This window comes from Saccopteryx bilineata, chromosome 1 (genome assembly GCF_036850765.1).
Source record: "Saccopteryx bilineata isolate mSacBil1 chromosome 1, mSacBil1_pri_phased_curated, whole genome shotgun sequence".
Classification (NCBI taxonomy): Eukaryota; Metazoa; Chordata; class Mammalia; order Chiroptera; family Emballonuridae; genus Saccopteryx; species Saccopteryx bilineata.
The window spans coordinates 362,837,207-362,852,049 of record NC_089490.1 but is presented as its reverse complement, the minus strand read 5'-3'; the positions used below and the strand labels follow the sequence as shown (position 1 = coordinate 362,852,049).

Below are 14,843 nucleotides of genomic sequence, written 5' to 3'. Positions count from 1 at the left end.
CTAATCCAGTCTCCTTTTCCCAACAACAAAGCTTCCTGTCCATCTATAAATCTATAAATAATGTGTGAAGCATGTGTGTGTGCGTGTGTGGGGGCAGGGAGAGGAGGAAAGGAGAGTTATAATCCTGCTCCAGTCTTTAAATGGGGACATCAAAGTAGCAGGCAGGGGGCTGTGTCCTCCAGGGACAGCTGGAGGAATCGCTCTTGCTGAATGTAGCCTGCTGCTCTTTGTCTTCTGGCCTCAGCCTCTGCCCTCTAGGGCTGCTCAGAACAAGGCTGTCCCTTGGTCCCCAAGACTCCTTCAGGAACAGGTTTTCCCACGGGGAGTTAGTGGTGTGATTCTGCAGGGAACAGGTCTGGGAGCCTGAGAGACGAGTAGATGGCCAAAGTAATCCAAGAGGCCAATTCTGACTTCTTCACATGCAGAGTGACACTAACCCTCCCTCCCTCCTTGGGTTTCTATGAGAATTGAAAGACTAATGCATGTCAGGGCGCTCTATAAAGTAAGTGCTGTCCCAATGCTCATGAAGTCAGTTAATAAGACTAGAAAATCAAGGGCTTGTCTGGTTTGTACTGATTCAGAACATTGGGAATAATTGATGTGTAACTACAAAGGGTGTGGTCCCCTTCAAGTGTCTTGGCTGCTTTGCGTGTCTGGGCAGTGTCTGGGGGGTGGGGGGTAGGATGGTGGTAGGAGCTTGGAGCCCTCAGCTTGGTAGGTGACCTTAAATGAATCATTTAGCGTCTCTTTGCCTTTATTTTCTCATCTGCAAGAATCAGTTGACAGTAGAACTACTCTGAGATGATTTTTTTTTATTTTTTACATTTAAAATCACCTTTATTGACAAATTTGGGATACAAATGGACTGTGCAGAATAAAAACAGTTCCAAGAGAATAAAATGTAACATTAAAACAGGTTAATATTCTTCACCATCATCATCTCCCTCAACACTATCTACTCCAACCTCCTCATAATCCTTCTCAAGGGCAGCCGTGTCCTCACGTGCCCTTGAACTCTCCCTCCTGCGTGCCCTCACCCACATACCAGTGGGCAAAGGCACGCTGGGCATACATCACGTCACACTTGTGGTCCGGGCGAGCCCAGGCCTCGCAATAGCTGTGGTGTTGCTCAGCATGCACACAGCTCGCTGCATTTTGGCCAGGTCTCCCCCAGGGACCACAGTGGAAGGCTGTAATTAATGCCAACTTTGAAGCCAGTGGGGCACCAGTCCACAGGCTAGATGCTGCGCTTGGTCTTGATGGTGACAATGGCTGCATTGACATCTTTGGGAACCACATCACCTTACTACAGCAGGCAGCAAGCCATTTTCGTGGTGAGGGTCACATTTCACCATCTGGTTGGCTGGCTCAAAGCACGCATCGGTGATCTCTGCTACAGAAAGCTGTTCATGGTAGGCTTTCTCAGCAGAGATGACAGGGGCATATGTGGCCAGAGAGAAGTGGATGTGGGGATAGGGCACCAGGTTGGTCTGGAATTCAGGGCTCCATCAAACCTGAGGGAAGCAGTGATGGAGGACACAATCTGGCTAATAAAGGTGGTTAAGGTTAGTGTAGGAAGGGCGCTCAATATCGAGGTTTCTACGACAGATGTCATAGATGGCCTCATTGTCATCCATGAAGGCACAGTCAGAGTGCCCCAGGGTGGTGTAAGTGGTGAGGATGGAGTTGTAGGGCTCAACTACAGCTGTGGTAACCTGGGGGGCTGGGTTAATAGACTTCTTGCTATAATCAACAGAGAGATGTTCCATCAGCAGGGATGTGAACCCAGAACCAGTTCCCCCACCAAAGTTGTGGAAAAACAAGAAGCCCTGAAGACCTGTGCACTGGTCAGCCAGTTTCCGAATTCGGTCCAAGACGAGGTCAATGATCTCCTTGCCAATAGTGTAGTGCCCACGGGCATAGTTATTGGCAGCATCTGCCTTGCCTGTGATGAGCTGCTCAGGGTGGAAGAGCTGGCAGTAGGCACCAGTGCGAACTTCATCAGTGACTGTGGGTTCCAGGTCTACAAACACTGCCCTAGGCACATGCTTGCCAGCGCCTGTCTCACTGAAGAAGGTGTTGAAGGAGTCATCACTCCCTCCAATAGTCTTGTCACTCGGCATCTGGCCATCGGGCTGGATGCTGTGTTCCAGGCCGTAGAGCTCCCAGCAGGCATTGCCGATCTGGACACCAGCCTGGCCAATGTGGATGGAGATGCACTCATGCATTGCTGTGACTTATGAAGCTGCAAGGGGCTTGAGAAGGCAAAACGGAACGGAGAGCGACAAAAACCTCTTCCTAACAGACCACAAGGAATCCAGCGGAAAAGACTACTCTGAGATGATTCTTAAAAAATCTCTTAGAAGCTTTAATTCTAAATTATATATATTTATATTTATATATATTTTTAAATATTTTCTAAATTGTTGGAGTAAGATATTTCCTATTCCTGTTTTGGGATTTTATATCTCTTTTCATAAGGAGATTGGGCAGCACTTTTCTTTTCTTTTTCTTTTTTCCTACTATTCTGTGGTGGTTTTGGTAATGATATTATACTTCAGAGAATGAGTCTGAGCATGTGGCAAACTGCTGGATGACACTCCAGCTCTGAACTCCCATTTTCCTGGACACAATTATACAGCCAGACACTACATTTTCAGCCTCTGTTGGGCTGAGTGTGGCCCATCCATATGATTAAATTAGCACCAATGCAACATGGATTTAAAATAAAATTGCTTGTCCTAGACTCTTTCTCTTTCTGCCAGCTGGCAGAGAAACATGTCCATGATAAAGCTTCAACCATGTAGATGAGGACGATATCCTAAGGAATGATCGGACATCAAAATGGAACAGACTGCAGTCTCTGAATTCCTCGGTAGAGCAGATCTGCCTGGCCAGCCTGGTGGTCGTGGTGGTGGTTTGGTTGTTTGGTTATCTTTGTTACTATGGACTTACACCTTAATTACACAACAGGAATATGTTTGAGATGGGTTTAGAACTACTATGTTATGGCTTAACATGAGGTCAGTTTTTTTTTTCTTTCTTTTTTTTTTTTTTTTTGACCAGAGTAACAGGCTTTATTGAAAGAAAGAAAGGAACCCTGCCCGGCACTTCTCCTGGGAGAGAAGAGCACCAGTTACAGACTAGGGGCGAGTTATACAGTGTTTGGGAGAGCCTGAGGGGATACTGAGGCAAAAGTCCTGGTATGTCCGGAATGCTCCTCCTAGGGGGGCTTCGAGCATGTGGGTGTTGAATCAAATGTCCTCGTGTGTCTGGAGCCCCTCTTTGGGGCGGCTTGTCAGCTTTTTGGAATTCCTCTGTCTCAGGGGCGATAGTCCAGTAAGGGTGAGGTCTGACAGATAAGCGGAACATCAAGAGGGCAGTTTGGAATTTACATATCTATCATTTCTCAACTCTGTGGTTACATATAAAAGAAAGGCAGTTATTAATTTTCTAATATATGGTGAGGGGTGATGAGGAGAAAGAGGAGAAAATTGGAAAATTATTTCTTCTTCTGGAGAGAACTCAAGAAGGGAACCTTGCCAAGCCAAGTCCCTCATCCAGTTAAGGAGGTTGTCAATTTCCATGCTGTTAGGTCTGAACCAGGTGATGTCTCTGAAAACCTGAGTGAGGAAGTAAAAAATTTTGCGAGGTAATAATTGTTAGTTGCTTGCTGCTAGTGCCAAGTGAACAGAGTGACATGGTGATACATGGTCTCCTTGATAAGCCTCATAAGACGTGCTGGTCTGGTTCCTCTCGAATGGGAGGACGTGGAGATTTTAAGATACAGGAAAATTCTCTGGTCCAGCAGGAGTTCAGGACAGGGTTAGACTGCCAGTCAATCGACCCACAATTACACGTCCAAACAGAATCAGGGAGTAAGCCCGGTTCGAGCTGCCGCTGCCCATTGCTTCCCTGGTTATAAGTTTGGACAGCAAAGAGGGATCGGCCAGGCAGTTAGTACCCTGTCCCGGGTTTCGGCACCAAATGTTGGAATCTATGGGAGTCCAAAGACCAGAGTAACAGGCTTTATTGAAAGGAAGAAAGGAACCCTGCTGGCACTTCTCCTGGGGGAGAAGAGCTGAGGTCAGTTTTTAATTATGTGCTTCCTAAGAAGTGCACCAACTAATTACTGGGCCTAGAGTTTTATCTAAGATAGCTGATTAGTCTGTCCAAATGTCTATATCTTCCCTAAGGGTTTGTCTGCTTGATCTGTCAATAGTTAGAGAGATGTGTTGAATTCTTACACTATGAAAGTAATCCTTTACTTTTTTCTATATATTTTTTTTATAATTTTATTTTTTTAATGGGGTGACATCAATAAATCAGGATACATATATTCAAAGATAACAAGTCCAGGTTATCTTGTCGTTCAATTATGTTGCATACCCATCACCCAAAGTCAGATTGTCCTCTGTCACCTTCTATCTTGTTTTCTTTGTGCCCCTCCACCTCCCCCTTTCCCTCTCCCATTCCCCCCTCCCCCCCGTAACCACCACACTCTTATCAATGTCACTTAGTTTCACTTTTATGTCCCACCTACGTATGGAATAATGCAGTTCCTGGTTTTTTCTGATTTACTTATTTCGCTTCGTATAATGTTTTCAAGATCCCACCATTTTGCTGTAAATGTTCCGATGTCATCATTTCTTATGGCTGAGTAGTATTCCATAGTGTATATGTGCCACATCTTCTTTATCCAGTTATCTATTGACGGGCTTTTTGGTTGTTTCCGTGTCCTGGCCACTGTGAACAATGCTGCAATAAACATGGGGCTGCATGTGTCTTTGAGTATCAATGTTTCTGAGTTTTTGGGATATATACCCAGTAGAGGGATTGCTGGGTCATAAGGTAGTTCTATTTTCAGTTTTTTGAGGAACCACCATACTTTCTTCCATAATGGTTGTACTACTTTACATTCCCACCAACAGTGTATGAGGGTTCCTTTTTCTCCACAGCCTTTCCAACATTTGCTATTACCTGTCTTGCTAATAATAGCTAATCGAACAGGTGTGAGGTGGTATCTCATTGCCGTTTTGATTTGCATTTCTCTAATAGCTAAAGAAGATGAGCATCTTTTCATATATCTGTTGGCCATTTGTATTTCTTCCTGGGAGAAGTGTCTGTTCATATCCTCTTCCCATTTTTTTATTGGATTGTTTGTTTGTTTGTTGTTGAGTTTTATGAGTTCTTTGTATATTTTGGATATTAGGCCCTTATCTGAGCTATTGTTTGAAAAAATCATTTCCCATTTAGTTGGCTTTCTGTTTATTTTGTTATCAGTTTCTCTTGCTGAGCAAAAACTTCTTAGTCTGATGTAGTCCCATTCATTAATTTTTGCCTTCACTTCTCTTGCCATTGGAGTCAAATTCATAACATGCTCCTTAAAACCCAGGTCCATGAGTTGAGTACCTATGTCTTCTTCTATGTACTTAGTTGTTTCAGGTCTTATGTTTAGACCTTTGATCCATTTTGAGTTAATTTTAGTACAGGGAGACAAACTGTAGTCCAGTTTTATTCTTTTGCATGTGGCTTTCCAGTTTTCCCAGTACCATTTATTGAAGAGGCTTTCTTTTCTCCATTGTGTGTTCTTGGCCCCTTTATCAAAAATTATTTGACTATATATATGTGGTTTTATTTCTGGACTTTCTATTCTGTTCCATTGGTCTGAGTGTCTATTTTTCTGCCAATACCATGCTGTTTTGATTGTCGTGGCCCTATAATAGAGTTTGAAGTCAGGTATTGTAATGCCCCCAGCTTCATTCTTTTTCTTTAGGATTGCTTTGGCTATTCGGGGTTTTTTATAGTTCCATATAAATCTGATGATTTTTTACTCTATTTCTTTAAAAAATGTCATTGGAAGTTTGATGGGAATTGCATTAAATTTGTATATTGCTTTGGGTAATATAGCCATCTTGATTATATTTATTTTTCCTAGCCAAGAACAAGGTATATTCTTCCATCTCATTATATCTTTTTCGATTTTCCTTAACAATGGTTTATAGTTTTCATTATATAAGTCCTTTACATTCTTTGTTATGTTTATTTCTAAGTATTTTATTTTTTTTGTTGCAATCGTGAAGGGGATTATTCTTTTGAGTTCATTCTCAATTGTTTCATTGTTGGCATATAGAAAGGCTATAGACTTCTGTATGTTAATTTTGTATCCTGCGACCTTACTGTATCGGCTTATTGTTTCTAGTAGTCTTTTTGTGGATTCTTTGGGGTTTTCGATGTATAGGATCATATCATCTGCAAAAAGTGATACCTTCACTTCTTCTTTTCCGATATGGATGCCTTTTATTTCTTTGTCTTGTCTGATTGCTCTGGCTAGAACCTCTAGCACCACATTAAATAAGAGTGGAGAGAGTGGACAACCCTGTCTTGTTCCTGATTTAAGGGGGAAAGCCTTCAGTTTTGTGCCATTTAATATGATGTTAGCTGATGGTTTATCATATATGGCCTTTATCATGTTGAGATATTTTCCTTCTATACCCATTTTGTTGAGAGTCTTAAACATAAAATTGTGTTGTATTTTATCAAAAGCCTTTTCTGCGTCTATTGATAAGATCATGTGGTTTTTGTTCGTTGTTTTGTTGATATGGTGTATTACGTTAACCGTTTTACGTATGTTGAACCATCCTTGAGATTCTGGGATGAATCTCACTTGATCATGATGTATTACTTTTTAATATGTTGTTGTATTCGATTTGCTAGTATTTTGTTTAGTATTTTAGCATCTGTATTCATTAGAGATACTGGTCTGTAGTTTTCTTTTTTTGTGCCATCCTTGCCTGGTTTTGGTATGAGGGTTATATTGGCCTCATAAAATGTGTTTGGAGGTATTGCTTCTTCTTCAATTTTTTGGAAGACTTTGAGTAGAATAGGAACCAAGCCTTCTTTGAATGTTTGATAAAATTCGCTGGTATAGCCGTCAGGGCCTGGACTTTTATTTTTGGGGAGGTTTTTAATAGTTTTTTCTATTTCTTCTCTACTAATAGGTCTGTTTAGGCTTTCTACTTCTTCTTGACTCAGTCTAGGAAGGTTGTATTATTCTAGGAATTTATCCATTTCTTCTAGGTTGTTGAATTTAGTGGCATAAAGTTTTTCATAGTATTCTACAATAATTCTTTGTATATCTATGGTGTCCGTGGTGAATTTCCTCTTTCATTTTGGATTTTGTTTATATGAGTTCTTTCTCTTTTTTCCTTGGTAAATCTTGCCAAGGGTTTGTCAATTTTGTTGATCTTTTCAAAGAACCAGCTCCTTGTTCTATTAATTTTTTCTATAGTTTTTCTGTTCTCTAATTCATTTATTTCTGCTCTGATTTTTATTATCTCCTTTCTTCGGCTGGTTTTGAGTTTTCTTTGTTCTTCTTTTTCTAGTTCCTTAAGGTGGGAAGTTAAGTGGTTCACTTGGGCTCTCTCTTGTTTGTTCATATATGCCTGAAGCGATATGAACTTCCCTCTTATCACTGCTTTTGCTGCATCCCATAGATTCTGATATGTCGTATTGTCATTTTCATTAGTCTGTATATATCTTTTGATCTCTGCACTTATTTCTTCTTTGACCCATTCATTTTTTAAAAGTATGTTGTTTAGTTTCCACATTTTTGTGGGATTTTTTTCCTCTTTTTTGCAGTTGAATTCTAGTTTCAAGGCTTTATGATCAGAAAATATGCTTGGTACAACTTCGATTTTTCTGAATTTGCTGATGTTGTTTTTGTGGCCCAACATATGGTCAATTCTTGAGAATGATCCATGTGCACTGGAGAAAAATGTATACTCAGTCACTTTGGGATGAAATGCCCTGTAGATGTCTATCATATCCAGGTGCTCTAGTGTTTTGTTTAAGGCCACTATGTCTTTGTTGATTCTCTGTTTGGATGACCGATCTAGAGCTGTCAGCGGTGTATTGATGCCTCCAAGTATGATTGTATTTTTGTCAGTTTTTGTTTTAAGGTCAATAAGTAGCTGTCTTATATATTTTGGTGCTCCTTGGTTTGGTGCATATATATTAAGAATTAAGAATTGTTATGTCTTCTTGATTCAGTGTCCCCTTAGCCATTATGAAATGGCCATTTTTGTCTCTGAGTACTTTTCCTGTCTTATAGTCAGCATTATCCGATATGAGTATTGCTACACCTGCTTTTTTTTGGATGTTATTTGCTTGGAGTATTGTTTTCCAGCCTTTCACTTTGAATTTGTTTTTATCCTTGTTACTTAGATGAGTTACCTGTAGGCAGCATACAGTTGGATTTTCTTTTTTAATCCATTCTGCTACTCTGTGCCTTTTTATTGGTGAGTTTAATCCGTTTACATTTAGTGTAATTATTGACACTTGTGAGTTCCCTATTGCCATTTTATATCTTGCTTTCTGTTAGTTTTGTGTCTTATTTGATCCTTCTCTTTCGTTTTGCTATCTTTTGTTTTTATTTGGTTGTATTCCATACATCTTTTCTCTGTTGCTATCTTTTTTATCTCATGTGCTTCTGTGGTGGTTTTTTCAATGGTGGTTACCTTTGAGTAATGAAAAGGGTCCCTACCCTGTTAATTGTAGCGAACTATTTTGTGAGTACTTTTGCACTCCATTGTCCTTTGCTACTGTTAATCTCCATCTTCTCCCCCCCTTTTTTTTGTTGTTGTCACAGTTTAAATTTGGTTTTATTGTGTTCTTCTTGGAGCTTTTACTTGTGGCTCTGTTTTTTTTTTTTTTGTTCTTTGTATCTGATTGGAGAACCCCCTTTAGTAATTCCTGGAGTGGGGGTTTTCTGATGATAAATTCCCTCATCTTTTCTGTATCTGTGAATGTTTTTATTTCTCTTTCATATTTGAAGAATAGCTTTGATGGGTATAGTATTCGTGGCTGAAAGTTCCTCTCTTTCAGGACTTTAAATATTGGGGTCCACTCTCTTCTAGCTTGTAGAGTTTCTGCTGAGAAATCTGATGATAATCTAATGGGCCTTCCTTTATATGTTGTATTCTTCTTTTCCCTGGCTGCCTTGAGAATTTTTTCTTTGCTGTTGGTTTGTGTCAATTTCATTATGATATGCCTTGGAGTAGGTTTGTTGGGGTTAAGAAAACTTGGAGTTCTGTTTGCTTCTTGAACTTGAGGCTTTAGTTCTTTCCACAGGCTTGGGAAGTTCTCATCTATTATTTGTTTGAGTATGTTCTCCATTCCATTTTCTCTCTCTTCTCCCTCTGATATACCTATTATTCTTATGTTATTCTTTTTGATGGAGTCAGATAATTCTTGTAGGGCTATCTCATTTTTTTAATTTTTGAGTCTCTTTCTTCTTCTCTCTGTTGTACCTCAAGTTGCTTGTCTTCTATTTCACTAATCCTCTCTTCTATCTGACCTGTTCTATTAGCTAAGCTTGTTACTTTGTTTTTCAGCTCGTGAATTGAGTTTTTCATCTCTGTTTGATTTGTTTTTATAGTTTCAATTTCCTTGGACATATATTCTTTGTGTTCATTGAGTTGTTTTCTGAGCTCCCTAAATTGCCTTTCTGTGTTTTCTTGTATATCTCGGAGGATTTTTAGGATTTCTATCTTGAATTCTCTGTCATTTAGCTCCAAGGTTTCCAATATATTAAATTTTTTCTCCATAGATTTTTCCTCATCTAGCTGTGTTACCTCTCTTTCTTTTGTATCTATGATATTCGATTTTCTCTTCCTTAATGGCATCTGAGGGTGGTTTTCCTGATAGTATTAATGAGATTTAATAAAGAATAAAAAGTTAAAAAAATAAAAAATCGAAGAGTTGTTTTTTTTAAAAAAATTAATAATGAAATAAAGAAAAATAAAATAAAATAAAAAATTTAAAAAAAGGAAATTATTCCCCTCCTCCTTTTTTCCTCTCCTCTCCTCTCCCCTCTTTCTTGAGAAAATCTTGTGGTGAACTGTGAATTATAACAAACAATGCCTGTGATGGAGGGCCTGAATTGGGGAAAAGTAATAAAGGGGCAAAAAAAAAAAGAGAGAAAAAAAAAAGAAAAGAAAAAAAAAGTAGGGGGTATGGACCCACAAAAAGCAAATAAGGAAAAAATTTGGGTCAAGAATAAAATTATTTGCTTTTAGGTGTTGGTTGACTAAGAGTTATGATGAGAGGAATAAGAGGGAAACAGAAAAATGGGGGGACAAATTAAAAAATTACTATTGTATTTAGTGGAACAAGAACTAGATAAAATGGAGAGCCAGGGATGGGAGCACTGCTAGTGAGTTAAAAAGGTGAAGTAAAAACCCCCCAAAATGCCACAAACATAAGTTTGAGTCCCAGATAAGATAATTTGTTTGTTATTGAGGTTTGAATGAGAGGAGATGTAAAGGAGAAAGGAAGAAACTAATATAGAGGGAAAAACGAAAGAGAGAGAGAGAAAAAAAGAGGGAACCACTAAAAGAAGAAAAAAGAAAAAAGAGGAGAGAGAGAGAGAGAGAGAGAGAGAGAGTTAAGGGTTTTGGAGTGCAACCCTCATAGAGAGAAAGGAAGAGGAGAGAAAAGATAATGGGAGATGTAACACTTATGGGTAGTGTAGTTCATGGAGAGGAGAGAGTAAGACCGGCAGAGAGTTAATCGGCCAAATTGGAGGAGGAAAAAAATATCAAGAATGAAGATAAGAGAAACAAACGAACAAATATAATAAAATGGGGTAGGTTATAAAGTCTGCAGATTATTCTTGATTTTGAGAGGTTATCTTCTTGCTTTTTCTTTTCTCTCCCTCTTCCTGGTCGGTGACTCTGTACCCTGGGTTCTGCCCCTTTGGCATGCTCAGGTAGAGGTTTGCAGTTGATAAGTCTCTATGGTGATGTCATGTATTGTGCTTTAGTCTCGTTGGCAGTCGAGGCTCAATAGCATTTATAGGCTCCAACAGTGAGAGAGTCCGTGTTTCTGGAGCCTTTCTTCTAGTCTTTCCTTCTTCAATTAGTAGCCTGATAATCCAGCTATGGGGTTGCTGCTGCCTCTGCCTGGATAGTAAGAGGCTCAAAGAGCTGGCAACTCCCCACTCTATTTCCACTCAGCACAGGGCTCTGGGTAAGGCTCAGTCAGTCAGAGCTGCTAGCATAATCAGGCGGGGTTTCCGCCCACTCAAAGACCTCTGGCTCTGCCACTCTGTTCGGTAACACAGGCGGGCGCCCACTTCCGGGGTGCTTGGAGGAAACTCTCGCTCACTATCTGCGCGCACAGACCAGGATATCCGGCCAGCAGTCTCACACTCTGAGTGAAACCCCCAACCGCATGGAAAAGTTGCAGCGTTGGAATTGGCTCTTGCTCCGTCCCCGTGCGCGGCTTTTGCAAGGTGCTGGGGCGGCCCGAGATTCCGCTTTGGCCCACACAAAGGCCCCTGACTCTGCCCCTCTGTGCGATAACACGGGCGCGCGCTGCCGAGGCACTCGGAGGAATCTCTCGCTATCTGCACGCGCAGACCAGGATATGAGGCTGGCCGCGTTTCCCTCTGAGTGAATCCCCTACCAGCACGGAAAAGTTCCACCATTGGAATTAGTTCTCGCTCCCTCCTGTGTGTGGCTTTCCCAGGGCACTGGGGCTGCCCATAGATTCTGCTTTCGGCCCACACAAAGGCCTCTGACTCTGCCTCTCTGTGGGGTAACACAGGTACCCACTCCCGGGGCTTAGGAAGAAATCTCTCGCCCACTATCTGTGCGCACCGACCAGGAGATCGGGTAAAATGGCTGCCTCGCTTGTCTTTCTTTGTTTGGGTTTGGCGCGAGTGTTAGCTTGTATTGCCCGGGTTGCCACAGGATCAGTTTTTCATCGGCTTGGATCTCCGTGCCACAGCCTGGTTCGTCCGTTTGTGCCGCAGCCTGGATCTATTCACCCCCTTTGCCCACCTCAGTTTCTATATTCACGGATCCCAGAGAAAGCCGCCCTGTTTAGGTTAGTGAGGAAGGTGGAGCATTTCTTACTCCCTATTTCCTTTGGGGTTTGGTTATATATTTAGCCAATTTTTCGCTCGACCATACCTTTGGGTGTATTGCAAAACATCTGGAGGCTCCAAGGATAGGTTTTTCTGTTTCTGGTTGAAGATCTTGTTGAGTTTTGGGGGAGATTTATCGGTAGCGCTTCCTACCCTGCCATTACTCTGACGTCATCTTTTTCTATATTTCTAACAAGTTTAAAGTTATATTATTAAGTGAATGTAGTAAGTTAATAGACCTTATAACATCCTGAACCTTTTATAATGGATTGACTCCATTGCTTTTTTGTCTTAAAGTATAATTTTATATCAATATAGCTACCTCAAATTTATTTAGTTAATCTTGATCTGGTATATATTTATATTTTTCTACCCTTTTACTCTCCTCTACCCTTTTGTGTCCTTATATTTTAGATCTTTCACTTTTAAATAGTATGTATATACTTATATATTTTTTTATCCAACCTTCTAAGCTCTATATTTTAATGGGTGAGTTTAGTCCATTTATATTTGTTGTGGTTATTGATAAATTTGTATTTGTTTCTTACAGTTTACTTTTTCTCTTGCTTTGACTTTTCTGTACTTCTTTTTCCTGCTTTATTTTTATTGCTTTTTATGGTTATTGTTGGCCTACTTTTAAATTTTTTGTTCATTTCTACATTTTTCTAAGTCATACATTAAATTTCTGTAATTTTAGTATTGCATTTGCTTTTTACCTTGTGCACTTAACATCATAAAACAATATCTGAACATTTCTCCTCAACAGTATGAGAAACAGCACAAAAATGTGAAATGCTTTAACATACTCACCTTTCTCCTGACCGACATGACATTGTCATTGAATATTTTAGGTCTGTCCTTTTTTAACCTCATATATTATATTCAATATATTCTTATATTGTTATTGTGATGATTATATTTTCCTAGGAGACAATGTCTAGTTTGTGTCTATTACATGCCAATTTCTTCGTTCTTTGTTACACTTTTGAGATTATCTTTCTTCTTTCGAAAGTACATTACTTAGAAGTTCTTGGCCCTGGCCAGCTGGTTCAGTGGCAGAGTGCTGACCTGGTGTGTGGACATCCTGCATTCGATTGCTGATCAGGGCACACAGGAGAAGTGCCAATCTGCTTCTCTACTTCTCCCCCCTCCCTTCACTCTCTCTCTCTTTCTCTTCCCCTCTGGCAGCCATGGATCCATTGATTTGAGCACACTGGCTCCAGGTGCTAAGGATGGCTCCACGAGGCCACCACCTCAGGCATTAAAAAGTAGCTTGGTTGCAAGCATCAGCCCCAGATGGGCAAAGCATTGGCCCCAGACAGGGGTTGTCGGCAGGATTCTGGTTGGGGCACATGTGGGAATCTTTCTATCTCTCTTCCTCTCTCTCTCAAAAAAAAAGAAAACTTTTGGAGAAGGTAAAATAATTATAAACTCAGTTTTTGTTTATCTGAAATGTATTTTACTCTTATCCTTGAAAATAGTTTTTGTTTGTTTGTTTTTGGTGAATTCCTTTCTCCCAGCACTTGATGACCTGATTCTGCTGTCTTCTGGCTTCCGTTACTGCTGAGTGTTTTGCTATCTATGTAACTGTCATTCCTTTGGAGATGACCTCCCTTTGCTCTCTTGCTGCTGTTAGGATCTTCTCTGTCATTAATTTTTCTGCATGCTCACTGAAATATTATCAGTGTAAATTTATTTAGCTTTATTTAATATTTTTGTGTTTCTGCATCTGTGGAATCATAACTTTTCATCAGTTCTGGAAAATTTCTCAGCCATTATTTCTCTGAACACTGGCTCTCTTTTATTCCTCTTGCTCTTGTCACTCTATACTTATCATTTATCCTCGTATATGTTCCGTCTTCCTGTCTGACCAGTCTTCTCATAAATTTCTTGAGTGCTATCTTCCAGATCACCAATTTGCTATTCAATTGTGTTCAATCTGTTGTTTAATCTATCCACTAAATTTTTAATTTCAGCAATTTAATTTTTATTTCTAAAAGTTCCATGTTAATCATTTTCATATTTGCCTACCTATTTTTGATAGTTTCTTGGTCTTTGCTTATTTTTAGCTTCATATTTCTATTCTTTCTTTAATATAGAGTTATTTTATAATCTGTATATTATAATTCCAATATCTAAAGCTTTTGAAAGTCTAAGTTGATTTGTCATTCTGCTGACTTTCACCCATATGTCTGGTAATTTCTAGTGTATGCTCATTTTGAATTGAACTTAGAACCAAGTCAGACCTAGATTGGAAGGTTAATTTTTCAGAGGCAATTGATATCTATTTCTGTGGAGAGCCACAGAGCTCCAGAGATCTAGATTTGCTTTAGTCCCCTTCGAAGACCCCTAATTAAAGTCAGCATCTTGGTCTCAGATCTTTGACCTTGCCTTCTATACAGGGCTCAGTCTTCTTGTCACAGCATTGGCATTTGCCCACAAGGAAACTCTGCCTTTACCTGTGAGTTTTAATTTTCTGATCTTTCTCTTTTTTTTTTTTTTTGCCCATGTTTGGCCATGGACATTTCCCTGACTTTCTGGGGAGCCCTGCAATGCATTAAGAATTCAGTTTGTTTAAATTAGTGCAGGATCCAGTGGGAGGGATTCTCTGAGTTTATTGGGGCCTCAGTGCCAGGCAGAGAAGCAGCACACAGATACTGCACTCTCACTGAACCCCTTTGGTGGAAACAGGGAGCATAGGTTGGCCAGGGCATTTGGAGCCATGTGGGCTGGGGACAGGAGAGGGTCTGGATGCTGGGTGGTTCAAACATGGGTTTACTCAAGTGGGCACAGGCACTACCTGGGTGAGGTCAGCACTACAGGAAGGACTAGGTGGCAGGCCTGAAAGGGGGAGGAGGGACTGAAGGAAGGGTATACCACAGCGGTTGGTTTCCTTGGAATTGGGCTGGGA

At 40.3% G+C, this 14,843-nt stretch overlaps 1 pseudogene; it reads right to left on the bottom strand.

Annotated features, from left to right (window-relative positions):
* Positions 1–888: 888 nt before the first annotated feature.
* LOC136320693 (tubulin alpha-1C chain pseudogene) lies at positions 889–2,307 on the bottom strand (annotated as a pseudogene).
* Between the last annotated feature and the right edge of the window lie 12,536 nt (positions 2,308–14,843).